This window comes from Sarcophilus harrisii, chromosome 1 (genome assembly GCF_902635505.1).
Source record: "Sarcophilus harrisii chromosome 1, mSarHar1.11, whole genome shotgun sequence".
In the NCBI taxonomy this organism is placed as follows: domain Eukaryota; kingdom Metazoa; phylum Chordata; class Mammalia; order Dasyuromorphia; family Dasyuridae; genus Sarcophilus; species Sarcophilus harrisii.
The window spans coordinates 525,982,116-525,999,062 of record NC_045426.1 but is presented as its reverse complement, the minus strand read 5'-3'; the positions used below and the strand labels follow the sequence as shown (position 1 = coordinate 525,999,062).

Below are 16,947 nucleotides of genomic sequence, written 5' to 3'. Positions count from 1 at the left end.
AAATTTACTATAGGAATAGCAAAGACTAGGGTTAATTTTTTAAGGAGTAAAAAACAAAAGCTTCTTCTAGCCCAAAGAATAAAGTGAAATGGCTCTCTGCCCAGAGGAAATTTATAGAACTCAAAAAAGAATTTAAAAATCAAATGAAAGTGAGGAAAAACAAAACAAAAACAACAACAAAAAAAAAGATTATGAAAAAAAAATTCAACTAGAGGGGCAGCTAGGTGGCGCAGTGAATAGAGATCTAGCCCTGAAGTCAAGAAGACCCAAGTCCAAATTTGACCTCAGATAAATAACACTTCCTAGTTGTGTGATCTTGGGGAAGTCACTTAACCCCAATTGCCTCAGCAAAAAAAAAAAAAAAAAAAAAAAAGTAAATCAGGAAAAGAGATGAGATGCAAAGTCTCAAAGACAAAACTAACTCCTTGAATTGGGCAAGAGGAAGCTAGTGAAATTGTAAGTGGCCAAGAAATAATAAAACAATATAAAGAATGAAAAAAATAAATAAAACAATGTGAAATATAAGAAAAACAATACGTGTGGAGAAGAGATCAAGAAGAGAAAATATAAGAACTGGACTACCTGAAAACTATGACCCAAGAAAGAACTTTTGATACAATAATGCAAGAAATGATCCAAGAAAATTGTTCTGGAGTAATATAATATGAGGAGAAAGTAGAAATAGAAAAAATCCACTTATCACCACCTTAAAGAAATCTTTTATAGAAAACATAGGAATATTATTGCCAAATTTTGAAACTCCCAGATCAAAGAGAAAATTTTGCAAGAAAAAAAAATTCAAATGTGCTGGAGCTACAATTAGAATTGTACAGAATTTATCAGCAGCCACGATAAAAGATAACAGGTCCTGGAATATGCCCGGCAATCAAAAGAACTAGGCCTACAGTCCAAAATATCATATCCAGCAAAATTATCCGTAATATTGAATGAAAAAAAAAATTGCCATTCATTGGCATATTTTCAGGACTTTCTTTCAACCAAACCCAAACTCAATACAAAATTTAAAATATCATTTCAAAGAATTTAACATGGACAAATTATGTTTTTTACATGAAAGCATACCACATATTTAAGACTGACTTCAGATATTGGGTAGCTCAAAAGATTTATACAAATGATGTGTACAAGTAGAACAAACACAGTGGATTAGAGGGGGCAGGAGGACTCCTAGTTCTGAAAATCTATTCACATCAGGAATGGGTTAAATAGGCAACAATACTTATATAGCATGAATATCCTCCAAAATCTCTAAAGAAATAAGGGGGGAAGTTTGGGTAGAAGAAAATCAAAAGGTGGGGGGAAGAAGATAAGGGAAGGATCCAAGGGCAGCGGGAGGTTAAGTGATACTAAGGAATAGAATTAAAGCAGAAGAGTTAGTGAGCATAGGAGAGAATGTGATATACACAAATACTACAAAGATTAGGAGTAGAATTTATTAGAATTTTAAAGGCATCTTTATATACGGGTAAATGCATGTGTATATTTATGTCTGAGTACATATAGATATGTGTGTGGTTTTGTAGATGTGTGTATGTGTGTGTGTTTATTAAATATATCTGTGCTTAACTATAGCCTGTTTGGGGAGGTGGGGAATGAAAGGGAAAAAATTAATTTAAAATCAATTCTGATGGACGTGGCCATCTCCAGCAATGAGATGAACCAAATCAGTTCCAATAGAGCAGTAATGAACTGAATCAGCTACAACCAGGGAAAGAACTCTAGGATATGACTACGCACCACTACATAGAAATCCCAATCCCTCTATTTTTATCCACCTGCATTTTTGATATCCTTCACAGGCTAATTGTATACTATTTCAAAATCCGACTCTTTGTATACAGCAAAATAACTGTTTGGACATGTATACATATATTGTATTTAACTTATACTTTAACATATTTAACATGTATTGGTCAACCTGCCATCTGGAGGAAGGAAAAAGTTGGAACAAAAGGATTTGCAACTGTCAATGCTGAAAAATTACCCCTGCATATATTTGTAAATAAAAAACTATTAACATAGTAGAATGAATTTTAAAAGTGCGAAGTAGAGAACAAAAGAATAACCTACATGGAAACAAAGATGGACATGAATCCTCCCTGATATTCTGCTGAGCATGACAATATTGTTTTATTTTGTTTTCCTTTTTGTTCTTCTTTGAAATAAACATAAGAAATAAAAAGAAATTATCTTATGGCATCCAATCCAACAAGCTTTCACTACAAGTCTCACCACATACTCTCCTAATAAAGAGTCAGGTCTCCTTATTATCTTTAGAAAAAAGAATACAAATGCCTGTTTGGCATTTAAAAGCTTTCACAACGTGGTACCAACTTATCTTCTCTATATACAGGATACTGTCTTCATGCCTTTATATACTGCACTGCATTGCCTAAGATGTTCTCCCTCTTCCCCTTTAAATTTTGGAATCCCTTTAAAGTACAGCATAAGAGTCCCCTTGAAAAGGCTCTCCCTGTTAATTGTTCCTCCTAACCCTTCAATATTACTCTGTGTACACACATATTTATATTTTCTTCACTTCTATACATACATATTATATCCCCCAGTCAAATGTAAGCTCTCTGAAAGCTTGTCTTTATTACCACAGTACTAGCATACCTGCAAATTTATCATTTATTTAAGAGATGCTTGAGGATACTCCCAACACACACCAACCTGGAGGTTGGAGTGTTACAACTTGCACATGTTTTCAGATTTTTTCAACATATCAGTTATACTATTGGTTTTTTTTTTCCCCTAATTTAACAACTTTTGGAAGAAAGGTTAGGGGGGGGAGGGGGGAGTGTTCTCTCTCCAATTCAGAATAACATAAGAGAGATGATGCCTTTTGAAAGCTATTCTCAAAGAATTGAAACTAGGACAGATCTTTCCTACCCAAAAGACTTCTTGTTTAGGCTAAAAGAAGGTCAATGTTTCTATAGTCCTGGGATCAGTCTATCAAAATTCTTAAGTGCCATTATAAGAGTGTTTGCAGAGATGTTTACAGCCACCAAAGTAATGAAAATCTAAGTCACACAAAGGTTTTGCTATTCATTAACAAAAAAAACTACCCACACTAATGAAATCGTGGATCCTTTAAAAAAAAAAAAAAGATTTTATTATATTGAACATCAAGTATGGAAAGGTTTCTTTCTAGTCATTTTTGACTTCAGGTTCACTTATTCTCAATGGAGAAAAATAACTATCCCAACAGCCCATTATAAAGTTAAAACCCATCTAACATATACTCCCTTGAAAGATAAATTATAACCTTTCTTCCAAAAGTTGTACAAACTTATGAGACTAGGAATTTTTTTTTAAGTTTTATGTCCTATATACTCCATTTCTATCAGTGCCAGCAGAGGCTCATTGGTTTTGCATTAGGAAAATAGGCTTGAAAAGCAGAAGACTTCTCTCCAATTATTAAACCAATGGGTATCTTTATCCACTGACAGCATACTCTAAAACAGACGTGTCAAACTCAAAGTCACAAAACATCCAAATGCTGCAAATAAGATTAAAATATAATTAGGATTATAACAGCAACTGTGATAGTTGAGAACTAAAAACAAACTAGACATATATTAAGTGGGGAATAACTAAACAAGTTGTGGTACATGAATGTAATAAAATGTCACAGTGCTCTAAGTGATGAGTGTGATGAATACAAAGAAATATGGAAGTCTGTAAGCAGTAAGACAGAATAAAGAAAGCAAAGCCAAGATAACAGACACAGTAACTATAACAATGTAAATGAAAAGAATAACACATCAAAAAATCAAAATTAAATGTAACAAAATTATAAAAGATCAAGCAGGACTTGAATGAAAAGATGCTCGAGGATACCTCCAACACATACCATCATGGAGATGGGAGGTCCATAAGTGTTACACATTGCACATGTTTTCAGACTTTTTCAAAATATCAGTTACACTGTTGGAGGGTTGGGTTCTCTCTAAAATATGTCATATAAGATAGTTCTTTGGAAGGGGCAGAGAAGGGATATTTGAGATAACTATGATAACATAACAGAAAACATTATTAAAAAACATTTTTTAAAAATTTGAGAAATGATTAACAAAATCAACAAAATGCAATAGAAAAATAATATGAATTTGTGATTTTCTAAGTCCATATACAGCCTATAATTTGACATTACTGCTCTAAAAGACTCCCACTACAATCTGATAGTAATTTCCATAGTTTCTTGACCTAAGTAATGGAAACTGGTTGTTGCTCCCAGTTCTGATCATTAGAATTTAGCACTCATGTTTTTCCTTCCTCAACACAGGCTGAATCTCAATAAAAGATTGTGGCTTGACTTTACCTCATTTCCTAAAAACTCAATCCCTCTCCAAACTTCCCTATAGTTGTTGTTGATCTTTTATTCCTGAAAAAACCCATGATTTAGGTTGACAATTTCAGTATTATACTTTACTCTTCCTTTTCCTTATTCCACATATATCAATCAGTTTCCAAACCCTGACCTTTCTATCTCCACACTCTTTATCTCTCAAATATGTAGCCTTCACACAGTCGCCAAGCAGGTTCAAGCCCTTTTCCCTAGACTACTACAAAGCTTCCTAATTGGTCTCTCAGCTCATGTCCTTCCCTTCTCCTATCATCTTTCAGCAAGCAACCAAAGTGATTTTTCCTAACACATAGATCTAAATCCATCATCACCCCACTCTAATAAATAAAGCTCCTGATTACTTCTAGGCTTAAATATAAATTCCTTTGTTTAGCATTTAAGTACTTTGCAACCTATTCCTTCCTATTTTTCCAATATTTTTAAACATTTCTCACTTCCACACACATTCTGTAAAACTGGTATTCCTCACACATGGCAATTGGATCTCTTCTTTCATTTTCTTTGCAAGCCCTGCAGGCTTGGATTGCTCTTTTTCTTCAATCTGACCCTTAGAATTGCCCTGGCGAAATTTCCCCAAGACTCAGATCAAGTGCTATTGTCTATTCTTTCCAAGTTCTAGTCCACCCCCACCCCCACACACCAGCTACTGCCTTCTTTTCTAAGATTACCTTGTACCTTCTTTGTATGTATCTCAGTGACCCCTTTGAGGGTTTTCTTTGCAAAAGACATTAGTGTTTTACTATTTCCCTCTCCACTCATTTTACGGATGAAGAAATTTAGATAAAGAGTTAAGTGATTTGACCAGGGTCAAACAGCTAATGTCTGAGGCAAGATTTAAACTAGTCTTCCTGCAGACTTAACATTGTATCCTCTGTCCTACCTAACTGCCACATGCATCCCACAGTGTATGCATTGTGTATGTGTGTATATGTGTGTGTGTGTGTGTGTGTGTGTATGTAGATATACATACATATACAGACATCAAGAAAAATACTGATTAGTGGGCACCCTATTCTCACAACTTCTCTGGTGTGCCCAATCCAACATTCATCAACCCATTCCAGTTCCCATCAGTCTAGTTGTGACTTTACTAGGTCCAAAAAGAGAACTAAAAAGTTAAATCAAGGGACTAAGAAGAAAGAAAAAGAAAACAGCTATTCAGGTCACTATGGACCTAGACCATCATAGATTAAAAGGTCCAAATAAAACAACAGATCCTGAGCCAGTCTAATGAAGGTGAAACCTCAACTTGTCAAAATTGATCTTAGTTCAAGTCTGATCATCTCAACTCAAAATGACTGACAGATATAGGCTAAAAGACCACTTCCAATTCAAGCTTAATTCTGATAGACCAACCCCAACTCAAACAAACCATTCTCTACTGAGACAAATGGACTAACTTAAACCCAGTCTGATACAAAAGCTCTGACCAAACCCAGGGACCTTGACAGTAAACAAGAAACGATTCTCTTAAGAAATGATTTCATAACTCTGACATCATAACATTGGCAGAATAGAGATAACATGGTTTAACACATAGGGCAATGAATATGAGACAACATGGCATAATAAATATGGAAAAAAATATGATGTACTGCCTAAAGTTCTGGATTCAAATCCCAAGATCTGATACTTAGTAGTTCAACAATAAAGTCAACATTAATCACCTATATTCAGGTATATACTAAGCAGTGGGGATGCAAATCCAAAACTAATATATATGTGCTGTAACAAAGACAAAACGTTGTGTGTGTGTGTGTGTGTAACCTGTGCCCTCTTTGAGGGCATTACATTCCACTAGAGAAACGAAATGTTTTAGAGCACTTATTAGGCTATATGACTTTCAGCAAATCACTTAATTACTCTGTACTTATCTCATCTACAAAAATAAGGAATAATAATACTCATATAATACCCTTAGAACTGTGAGGATAAAGTCTTTTGATGAACTGGAAAACATTTTTTAAAGTATACTTTTTTCAGTAAAGAAAAAAGAGGCTATGTAGTAGGAAGCAACTAAGTTATTATGAAATCATTGTCTCCTCCAGTCTTTCCAAAAGGGAGCAGAGTAAAAATAAGAAAAGTATGAGTAAAAATTGAGTTTTTTCAATGGCTAGTATAAGGCTTTACCCTCTAAAGTACTGACCTCTCTCCTTAAAGTCTGTTACCATCAAAACTATATTTACTATTAAATTCTGCTTGTGGGGATCCTTTCCCCAGGACTCAATTCCTATGGTAGCCAGAGATTATATCCAGTGAGAGCCCCAAGAGATTAACCACCCTGCATCCACCTATGACTTCCCATCAACAACAGTAATCATATCATCAATTAAAAGACAGAAGTTATTGTCAATGTTCTCTGCATAGAGAATATTGCCTCTGCCACTATCAGGAACACTCAACTGTTAAGAGCCTAAGCAGAAAACACAATTAGTGATCAATACAAGACAGGTAAGACAGTTGCTAGGAAAGACTAAGTTAAGCCAAGTAATAGACTTTTCTAAGTTTGGGAGAAAGCATCCAAATACAGAGGGAATTCTCCTTATTGTTGTCTTCTTTTCCCTCTCACTACTTTCTCTAAAATCCCCTACTATTTATTCCATATCAAAACATCATTTCACTTGATTCCCTAATGCTACCAAAAGAAATAAAAGGAAGTGCATCTAGATGGAACCCAAAACTTGGCAGCCAAGAATAGAAAGAAACGGGTATAGGCTACCTAACACTCCTGGCAACATCAACCTGAACTATCCTCTTGCCACTCTAATCCTTTCTAGGATTACTCAACCAATACTTTCTCCTAGCTCTCTCAATCTATATAACTTTTATTTAAATTGATTCAGAGGAAAATATTTGAACAGAGAACTTGGTGCCAACATTTGTGAAGGATCTGATAGTTTTTCCTCAAAGGCACATATGACATATACACATGCAGCACTATGGAGCAACAGGAAAATGGATCAAAAGAAAATGAACCACTCTGACTTGAGATAGCCAAGTTAACTGTTAAGTTAAGACAGCAACAAAAATTATATCAGACTTACATGTGAACACAAAATTCACACTGTAAAAATCATACAGTGCATTAAATTAGTACTTCTTATTGTCCTTTTCCTTCTTACTTGGTCATGGAGTTAATAGTTCTGTCCACCAAAACTATACTACCTTGAAGATGACAGAGCCTAAAAGCTAATGGTTTCCACTGATTCATCTGATAGCATTACCCTACCTCCAGGAAAATGGGCAGTGACAAACAGAAACTGACTAGAGACCCGATATTCCAAAGTGCATTACATGATAAAAGGATGACAAAACAGAAGCTTAAAAAATGTGTGAAAGTGGAAATCAGCTGGATCCATATAAAACAGCAACAGCTAGAATGTTCTGAGGTGGCCCCCAGATCTCCCAGTCGGCTTAATGAGGGATGGAGACATGTAAGCATGTTCACCATGCAGCTATAACAGTTCCTGTGGTGATGTTCCTAGTCATCAGTCCTGCCGCAGTAGGAAATAACTAACCATTCACCAACATCTGTATCACTTACACAAAAAGGCCCAGGTGGTAGAGCTGACAGCGGGTAAAGTGTGCTGCTGCCTAATAAAAAAAAACAGTTGCTGAAGGCCTTTGTGTTAACTTTTAATTCCTAGGCTTATATAGAATTCTTTATTCTGAGGAGAACAGGGGTCAATAATGAGACTTCATAGTCTCTGAGGTGCAGAGGCGGCTGAGTACCTGTGGATGGAGGAAGGAATGGTGTCCCACACTAAGCTTCCCCCCTCCCCAAACTGTGTGCAGACAGACACTGCAACCCAGGAACCTGCGCCTGCACAGAAGGTACGTGTAGGTGGTTAAGGTTAGAAGGAAGGGAAAGAGAATAATCCCCATAAAACTGTGATGTGAAGTGGGAGAGGAAGGTGGAAGAAGGCTCAGGAGAATGGGTAATATCCAGAAAAAAGGGCGGAGGATGGAGAAAGAACGAAGAAGGAAAGAGAAGCGAGAGGAAAAGAGAAGAGCAGAAAAAAAAAAGAGAGGGTAAGATGGAAAGGAGGAGGGAGAGATGGAGAGGGGGGAGAGGGAGGGGGAAGGGGGAAGGATGAAGAGAGAGAGGGAGGGGGGAAGGAAGAGAGAGCGAAAGGCCCCAGCGGAGACCCTGGCGGCGAGCTGCCCCTGCCCGCGATCCCCACGCCGCCGCTGGGGCTCAGCCCAGACGCCGGACGGTCCCCGCCCCCAACCCCCCGCCCTAGCCAGATAATAACTTACCTGTTTGCTGGCTGAATCGCTCCTGTTCTCCCCTCTGACTGACTCCTCCGGCTCACCGTCTTCCCTTCGGGGAGGAGGCGGGACTTCTCGTCCCGCAGTTGAACGACTTCCGGCGGGAGCTAGACTACCCGATCCGTGAGGGAGGGCCGGATACCCAGGACAAGAAAGTAAAACCTGGTGCTGAGCCGGCGAAGCCGACGTCACTGAGAGAATACCGGGTTCCACCTTCTTGTCCCAAGCGGCCGGCGGCCCAGAACCCTGTCCACGATCAGGTCTTCTAGTTCCCGCCGGAAACCGCACAACTTCGGGACCGGAAGTCCCGCCCCTAAGCTAAGGGAAGACGGCGAGTCAAAGGAATCAATCAGAGAGGGAAGCGAGGAGCTTGAGAAAAGCATGAGGCCGCAAGTTAAGGTTTTATCTGGCCAGGGCACGGGAGCCTCTGAGAGCGGGACTGAGATTGCCCGCTTCTGGCCCCTTAGTAAGATCGCGGGACGGGGCCGCTGGGCATCCGGGTCCTGGCCGGGGGCGGTTCCTCTCCCGCTTTTTCCCCCTCTTCCCCTCGCCTCAGCTTCCCCCCTCCCGCTCTGTGCTCCCCGTATCCATCTCCAGCCCTGAAAACCCCCTTCCCTGCTGCTCCCGCTGCCCCTTCAGCGTGACCCCCACGGGCGGCCCTTGGACGGTGCCTGAAAAACAATCAAGTCCATGGTCTTCGCCGGAACGGCCCCGGTCACGGGCCGGCCCGGCGCGGTCTCTCAGCTCGCTCGCTCGCTCGTTCTCTCGGGTGGGCGCGGCGGGCGCTCGCTCAGTGCTCGGGGCGGGGTGGCGGCCAAAGACGGGTGACCCGGATGTGTTTGTCCGACGCGCCCGTGAGATCGCGGGCTATCATCGGTTTCCCTTCCTCCCGGGTCCGTTCTGTCGGCCCCGGAGCTGCCGCTGCTTCCCCTTTCCCCACGCCGGCTTCTCCCGGTCCAGGTTTGAGCAGGGATTTGGTCCTCTGTCCAAAGACGCGCCTTTAGGGCAGGCTCCTCGTGGGAGGGAAACTGCCTGGGGCGTATTCGGTCAACTTGGTATTTCCCCCGGCGGAAAATTGCCAATGCTTTTTGTTTAAACTTTGCCAAGGAGCAGTATGAAATTAAAAAAACTATGGTCCGTAAACGTGCCCCAGTTTTTCTTTTTGGTAGTGGGGGGAGGGGAAGTTTCCACGACTTTGTGTTCAAGTGCTAAGAGGATCCCGGAAGTGCAGTTGCCAGGGAGAATTGAAGCAAACAGGACATGTCCAAAGTCACAGAACTGGTATCTCCGAGGCTAGGTTTGAACTCAGGAAAATGAGTCTTCCTGATTCCAAGCCTGGTATTCTACTTCCCCGCGTATATCCCCCTACCAAAATATTGCATTGCTTGCTGAGCCAAATGAAATCATGGCTCTTTAGACTATTCCAAGCAACCTATCAGTTCTACAACAGAACAAGTGTTGGTAGAAAATGCAGCATTAGGAAAAAGATTGACTGTATATTCACTTGATATCCAAGTCACTTGACCTATTTGGTCTTCTTTCCCCATAACAAGATTTAATTGCTTGAAAAAGGGGTGGAATATCAAATTTATCTCAGTGCCTTCCTTTTATGGAGAATTGAAACTGGACTCTCACCTGAATGTACTTTTCATCAGCTGCCCAGTCTAGTTTCTACTAGGAATGAGATAACCTATGATAAACTCATCATGTAATGCCTCAGTTTCCCTGAACTGTAATACTTCAGTTTACCCGAATTATTCTACCTCAGTTTTCCTGGTGGCAAACCCCTTGCCCCATTAGGACTTAGAAGCTCTGGCCACTCTCACATTCCAAAGTCATAAAACTCCAGATGGCTTTATCTCAAATGCTTGATTATCTCCTGCTTCAGACTCTTGTCTCCTACTAGACTCCCAACCTGTCAGAATTAAAACATTATACCCCTTTCCTGGAATTTCTACCCACTCAGTGCACTGCTCCTTCTTGCCTTTGTTTCCCTGATAGCTAGAGCCCTATAAAAGTCTCTGGAATTACTCCCTGGTTGCTGGATGCTCTGAGACAAGAGTCCCATTCAGCTGGCTGTGGGGTGAGACATGGATCCTGTTCGGCTGATAGTCCAAATTCTTCACTATTAAAATATTAAAAACCCTAATCTTTATCTTGCCTCAGTTTCTCCAGCATTATAATCATTCTACAATGCTATTAATTCTGACCATGATGGACATCACCTCCCTTATCCTTTTCTCCCCTTAAATTGTAAGGTGGAGTACCAAATTTCTGTACCTTTAAAAGGAGGCAGCAAATGGACTTTATTGTTCGATCATTTTCAGTAATGTCTTAACATTTGGGGTTTTCTTGGCAAAGAGAATGGTTTACCATTTTGTTCTCCAGCTCATTTTACAGATGAGGTAAAGTGAATCAAACAGGATTAAATGACTTGCCTCAGTCACACACAAAGTTTACTAGCAGTCTGAGATTATATTTAAAATCTTGTCTCCAGTCCTAGCACTCTATCCACTACACCACTTAAGGTATTTTAACTGGGCCCCAAACTTAATATTTTCTGTCTGCTTTGCCTGATTTTGACTCCAACAAGATTACCGTAGTATTGTTCCTCTCCCCTCCCCACTTAGTGTCTCCTTTTGTATCTTGTCTCCTCTCTTCCCCATTAGACTCTACAGAGACTTTTCCCCTTTAATTGTATCTCCTTTGTTTAGACTTTCTGGCAATACTAATAAGTGATTAATAAATATTTTTTTAAATGAATTGACCTGGAGCTGAGTCAGATGGTTTTTCAAGAATTCTTCCAAACTAAAGACATTTGCTTACATAGTAACAATGTAAAGAAAGTCTAATGGAATATGTAAAAAATTTAAAAATAGATTATCCTGTACTGCAGTATGTAGGTTTTTCAACTTTCATCCCTTATACAATTTGACACTTTATTATATTCTAGTTCACCTTTTCTATTTCATGCCTTAGGCTTCCATACTCAAGTAGGTTTTAAAAGCTAATCATACTATGTTTGTATCCTCTCCCTCCAACCTCGCTTTTAGTATCTGGAACTGCACTGGACAAATAGCATTCAGAAAGTCCTTGAAGGATTGATGTTCCCTTTTTACCCTCTATGGAGATTAATTTAATATTTCCTCTTCCACTTTTCAACAAGGGAATCGAATTCATTTTCTGGTTTTGCCATATATTAGGAAAACTATCGATTTGTAATAGGGATTCTTTTTAAATTTTCGACATGACCCTGCTCGTGTAAAAATACTCTAGAATTTAGAATTAGAAGGAATTTTAGAGATCTCCTAGTCCAAATCTTAACTTTAAAGATGAAAATACTCTTCACCAGAAGGTAAAGTTACTTTTTTAAGGCCACATTAATATTATAACCAGATCCAGCTGCTCCCAAAGAAAGTGATATTTCACTATACCATACTGATTCCCTGTATATAATATCCTCTAGAAACTTAAGTATCCTAATCACTAAACTGAGAAAGTTTCTAATTAGCCTTTGAAGTAACAGCTATAAAATTTTCATGATTGTAGTAGAAATAAGTCCCCAAATCATTTTAATGGTTTCAGAATATTTCTATTACTGAAGGATTTTTTTTATTATAAAATATATAGAGCAGGAAGGAAAGCCTCTAACCTATGTAGAAATATTTTTGGTACACATATGTGTTTTTTGGTTGAATTAGAAAATTATTGAGGAAGGTGGTAACTACAAGTTTTTATACTGGAAATTGATTTATAACCAGATGATTCAGTCATTGGGGAACAATGTGTAAATTTTCCATATATAATATTGACATTCTCACCAAGTTTTCTGAAAATCAAGGCTCACAACAAATTTAAAATGTTTACAATCTAAACATTTTTCTCATCACTTCCAATAGAGGATATATACCTAATTTTTTCCAATCAAAAATAGAAATGAGCCATAGTTCTACAAGTCAATGATTTTTATAGAAATTCCTCAAATATTCATTATAGTTACAATTGTAATTATGTGGAATTTCAGTCATTCATTTTCATACAAAAGTTTAGTTGGCCTCTAGCAACTAAATGCCATATTTATCCCTTCATTGATCAGATATTGTTCATTACAAAATCATAGAAAGGATATGAAGGCAATCCGCAAGTTTAAATTGATGCTTATTTGTAGGTTTCCCCTGCCTCAGATTCCATATTGCCACTGCCAAAAAACTTCATCTTTAAAAAGATTTAGAGTTTAGAGAATGTGAAAGGTTAGGTAACTATAGAATATTTAGAGAAGCTGATTTCAGGAGCAATCTGCTTGGTAAAACCAGCCATACTTCTGGGAAATAACACACACACACACACACACACACACACACCCCAAATCCTCTCCTATATGACCTTGGATTTTTTTACATTGATATGTTACACTGCCCTATTTCTCATTTTGTTTTATTTAGTCACCCCCTTTTAAAAATGAAAATATCTATGGCAACAATTAAGAAAAATGAAAGAAATGTTAAAAGGATATGAAGATCATATTTGTCCTGAAAAATTTTAGTTTACTGCTGAACCCTACTCCAGTAAAGGATAAGCACTTTTGTTCCTCTTCTTTCTTCCAAAATTTATTTGTCCCTTCCTCCTCTGAATTCCCACAACTCAAACTAATTAATGTTATTAGTTCTATGTTTCATTTATGTTACAAAATAAATACACTATATATTTATGGGCTAGTTCAAAAACCCAACCACCTTTTATAACATGTCTTTTGTTAAAATGAACCAATTCAGACACCTGTCTGGAAAATAATAATGAGCATTTATATAACAGATCTATAAAGCAGTCTATACAAAATTCATTTTTCCTCACAACTGTTCCTTTTCTTCCATTTTACCAATTTTTAAACCAAATAGGTTAAGTGACTTGCCCAAGCTCACATATTTAGTGTGATTCTAAATCAGACTGGGTTAAAATTCAAGTCTTCCTGATTCCAGGTCATTGCCCCATGTACTTCATCACTGCGCTACCTCCAACTTTGTATAATTTTGAAAAGTACCTTTTGTTCCATAAAAAATTCTATATTCTGCATTAGCCAAGACTTTTTCTCCTTGACTAGTGACAAATATGGAATGTTGTTGCCTTGGGATTTAGTAGATTCCTCATTTTACTGAGATAAATACACATGCATTTTATTAACATATTTAAATACATGAAATAATATTTAAATATACCCAGGTCTGTTATCCCGATAAAAAAAATCCAGTAGATCTCATCATCCCTACTAACTTTAGTCCTTGACTAAACAAACTTCTTGAAAAACCTCCATCTGTCTATACTTGATACCTTTATAACTCCTACTTCTGCACAGCTCTCTACACTCTGAAATCTGATATTCAAATAAAACTGCTGTCTCCAAAGTTAGAATATCTATTATTGGCCTCAACTTCATACTTCAAGATATCTCTAGTACTTCATCACTCTTTCCCTCTTCTCTTCATTCCCATAACACTGCTTTCATGGTTCTCAATATAACTGATGAGGTTTGGCCACCATATATTTGGGGGGAAGGGCTGGTAATAGGACCTCAAAAGTATAGTGGGATTTGGGGCCTTTGTTGTGGGTTTTCTGAAAAGAATTTTTAAATTTAGAACATCTCCAAATCAAGAGGCAAAGATTTTATTTTGCTGCCAATAGCAGGCTAAATCCAGATGGGATTTTAATAAGTGGAAAGACTTCCCTAGCTGTGTGGAAAGTACCTAATGAACCTGAGGCAAGCTAAATTCCTTTAAAAAGTTTAGCAGGGTTTACCATTGGTGAAGTAAATTCCTAAAATTTAACTGGGGATTATTCCAATGGCAAGCTAACCCTAAAAAATAAATTAAGGTCCTATTAGGTAATTGGGGATGGGATTGGGAGGAGGAAATTACTATATAGGAAGACTTTTGTAGGAGAAAATAGCAAAAGACCTAAAAGCAAAAGGCCCATTTAAAGGTAAAATAATCCTGTGAGTGCTCCTCCCAGTCTGCCTCTAACTTGGACTCTAAAATTCAGGTTTTCTCTGGCCACTCCCTGTTTTTAAGGGTCAAAGACCTCTCCATTCCTTATTTCCATTAATGATCCATCATATGTCATACTCACTGTAAGTGTATTTATCTCTCTCTTTTTTTCACCCTCTGCTCTCTCACTAATTCTTTCAGCTTTCTCAGGTTCTATTGCCATCATGGCTTTTAGATTTATATGTTCTTCCCTAGCTTCTCGTAAGCACCAGTCTCACATTGATCAATCAAATATTTATTAAGTACTTTCTTCTATATATTTCTATATAAGCAGTGAGATACAAATATACTAAATGATACAATCCCTTCTTACAAGGAGCTTATAGTCTAAGATGTACACAACCACTTTTCTTCCAGTCATCTAAGGTTGCAAACAGAAGTTTTGATTTTTTACTCAGTTGTAAGAGAAAAAAAAGATGGGTTCATGAAAGCATTTACATTAGAGTAAAGCTTTGTGGCTATCAATTGTTTTTATATCTTCCAGTCCGGTTCTTGGCAAAGATACTGGAATGCTTTGCCATTTCCTTTAACTCATTGTACAGATGAAGAAACTGAATTAAACGGAGGTTAAGTGACTTGCTCAATCACCTAGCTAGTAAGTGTCTGAGGCCAGATTTGAATTCAGGAAAATATTTTCCTATCTCTAGGCCCAGCACTTTATCCACTTAGCTACCAAAGTAGAAAGTGTGGTCCTTCAAGTGCGGTCCTAGTAGTAAAATTTGTGATTGATCAGAGTATGATGTAAACATTTGAGCATAAGAATGTAATTTTTTTTTTAAATAAGTGGAAGTATAAGTCAATAATGACTTCTCTCACAGCCCTTTAGTTGTTTGGTAGGATGGGTAGATAGACAGATAAATTTATCACTTTCTTACTTTGTACCAAATACTATGCTAAGTACTGGGGATGCATATACAAACAAGAAGATCACCTCCTACAGCACTAAAACCATAATCAAATAAACTCTTCCAGTTGTTCCTGGACAAGTGTGTCAGTTTATTCCACTTGAACCTACTACTTACCCTCCCTTTAATTTTCTTTAAAAAAAAAAAAAAATGCAAAATATATACAGCAAACCATGAGATAGGATTTGGAATAAAACAATAAATTTCCATTTCAAGAAAATCAATATAATAAATACTACATATTGTTTTCAAAACTGCCAAGCTTTACTTTTCTTCCTTGTTGGTTTTCTTTAGTTCTGTGTTGTGCACTTTTTATTCTATTATTTCCCCTCTCTTCCTCCCCCACCCTAAAGAAGACTACAATTAAACCTGGATGTACGTATACATAGATATCTGTAACATATACATGTATACATTCATATGTGTGTGTGTGTGTGTGTCTGTGTCTGTGTGTGTGTAATACCAAACTGTTTATTTTCACCTGCCAATTGTTTCTCTGAAGATGGAGAGCATCTTTCTTCATAGGTCTTTCCATGGTTTTCTAAATCAACCAGCTCATAATTTCCCACACTACAGACGTATTCCTTCTCAATCATATCCTATCTGAAAAAATTGCCTATGAAAGTTTTTTCCCCCCAATTTTTTGTATTGCTTCTATTCTTGGGCTACATAGATTTTATTTCTACAAGAAGATTTTAATTTAAAATAATTAAAATTATCTCTTTTTATAGGTCAACAATGCTCTTTTTGTAATATAGTTTAATATCTGATACTGCTGAATCTATTTTTTTGTCCTGGTTTCTTTGAAGTTGCTGATCTTTTGCTCTTCCAAATGAACTTTGTTATTACTTTTTCTAACTCAGTAAAATAATATTTTTTGAGTAATTTAATGGTGATGACATTGAATAAATAAATAGATTGATTAGGTAAAATTGTCATTTTTAAAATTATATTGCTTTATTTGCTCATGAATAATAAATATTTCATTTATTTAAATCTTAATTTATTGTATAAAAAGTGTTTTATGTTTATGTTCAAAATGTTCCTTGTCTGTTTTGGCAGTGGTACATTTAGTTATTTTATCCTGCTTGATATTTTAAATGGTCTAAAACAATACTGAATAATATTGCTGATACACAGTATAGTTTCTGTATTTTCCTCTTCTGATTAAATCTATTTTAATTTTAATTTTGTCAGAGATCATGATTACTATGCTTTTTTATATAATACATTTTACTTCTGTCCTTTATTTTATCTTTTTATGTATCTCTCATTTTTATAATGTTTCCTGAAAGGAACATATAGTCAAATTAAAATTTTTCATCTGCTATCCATTTCA

The 16,947-nt window shown here is 37.2% G+C and overlaps 1 protein-coding gene across 2 annotated transcripts in view; it reads right to left on the bottom strand.

Moving 5' to 3' along the window:
* ZNF407 (zinc finger protein 407) overlaps positions 1–9,052 on the bottom strand; it is a 620,467-nt gene extending 611,415 nt beyond the window's left edge. The window contains exon 1 of one of the 2 annotated variants that reach the window (XM_031946711.1): positions 8,654–9,052. The gene's annotated coding sequence lies outside the window, so the exon portion shown is untranslated. Of the gene's footprint in view, positions 1–7,937; positions 8,394–8,653 lie in introns of those variants that run through there. The other variant, XM_031946712.1, reaches the window with a different exon arrangement.
* Positions 9,053–16,947: the final 7,895 nt, after the last annotated feature.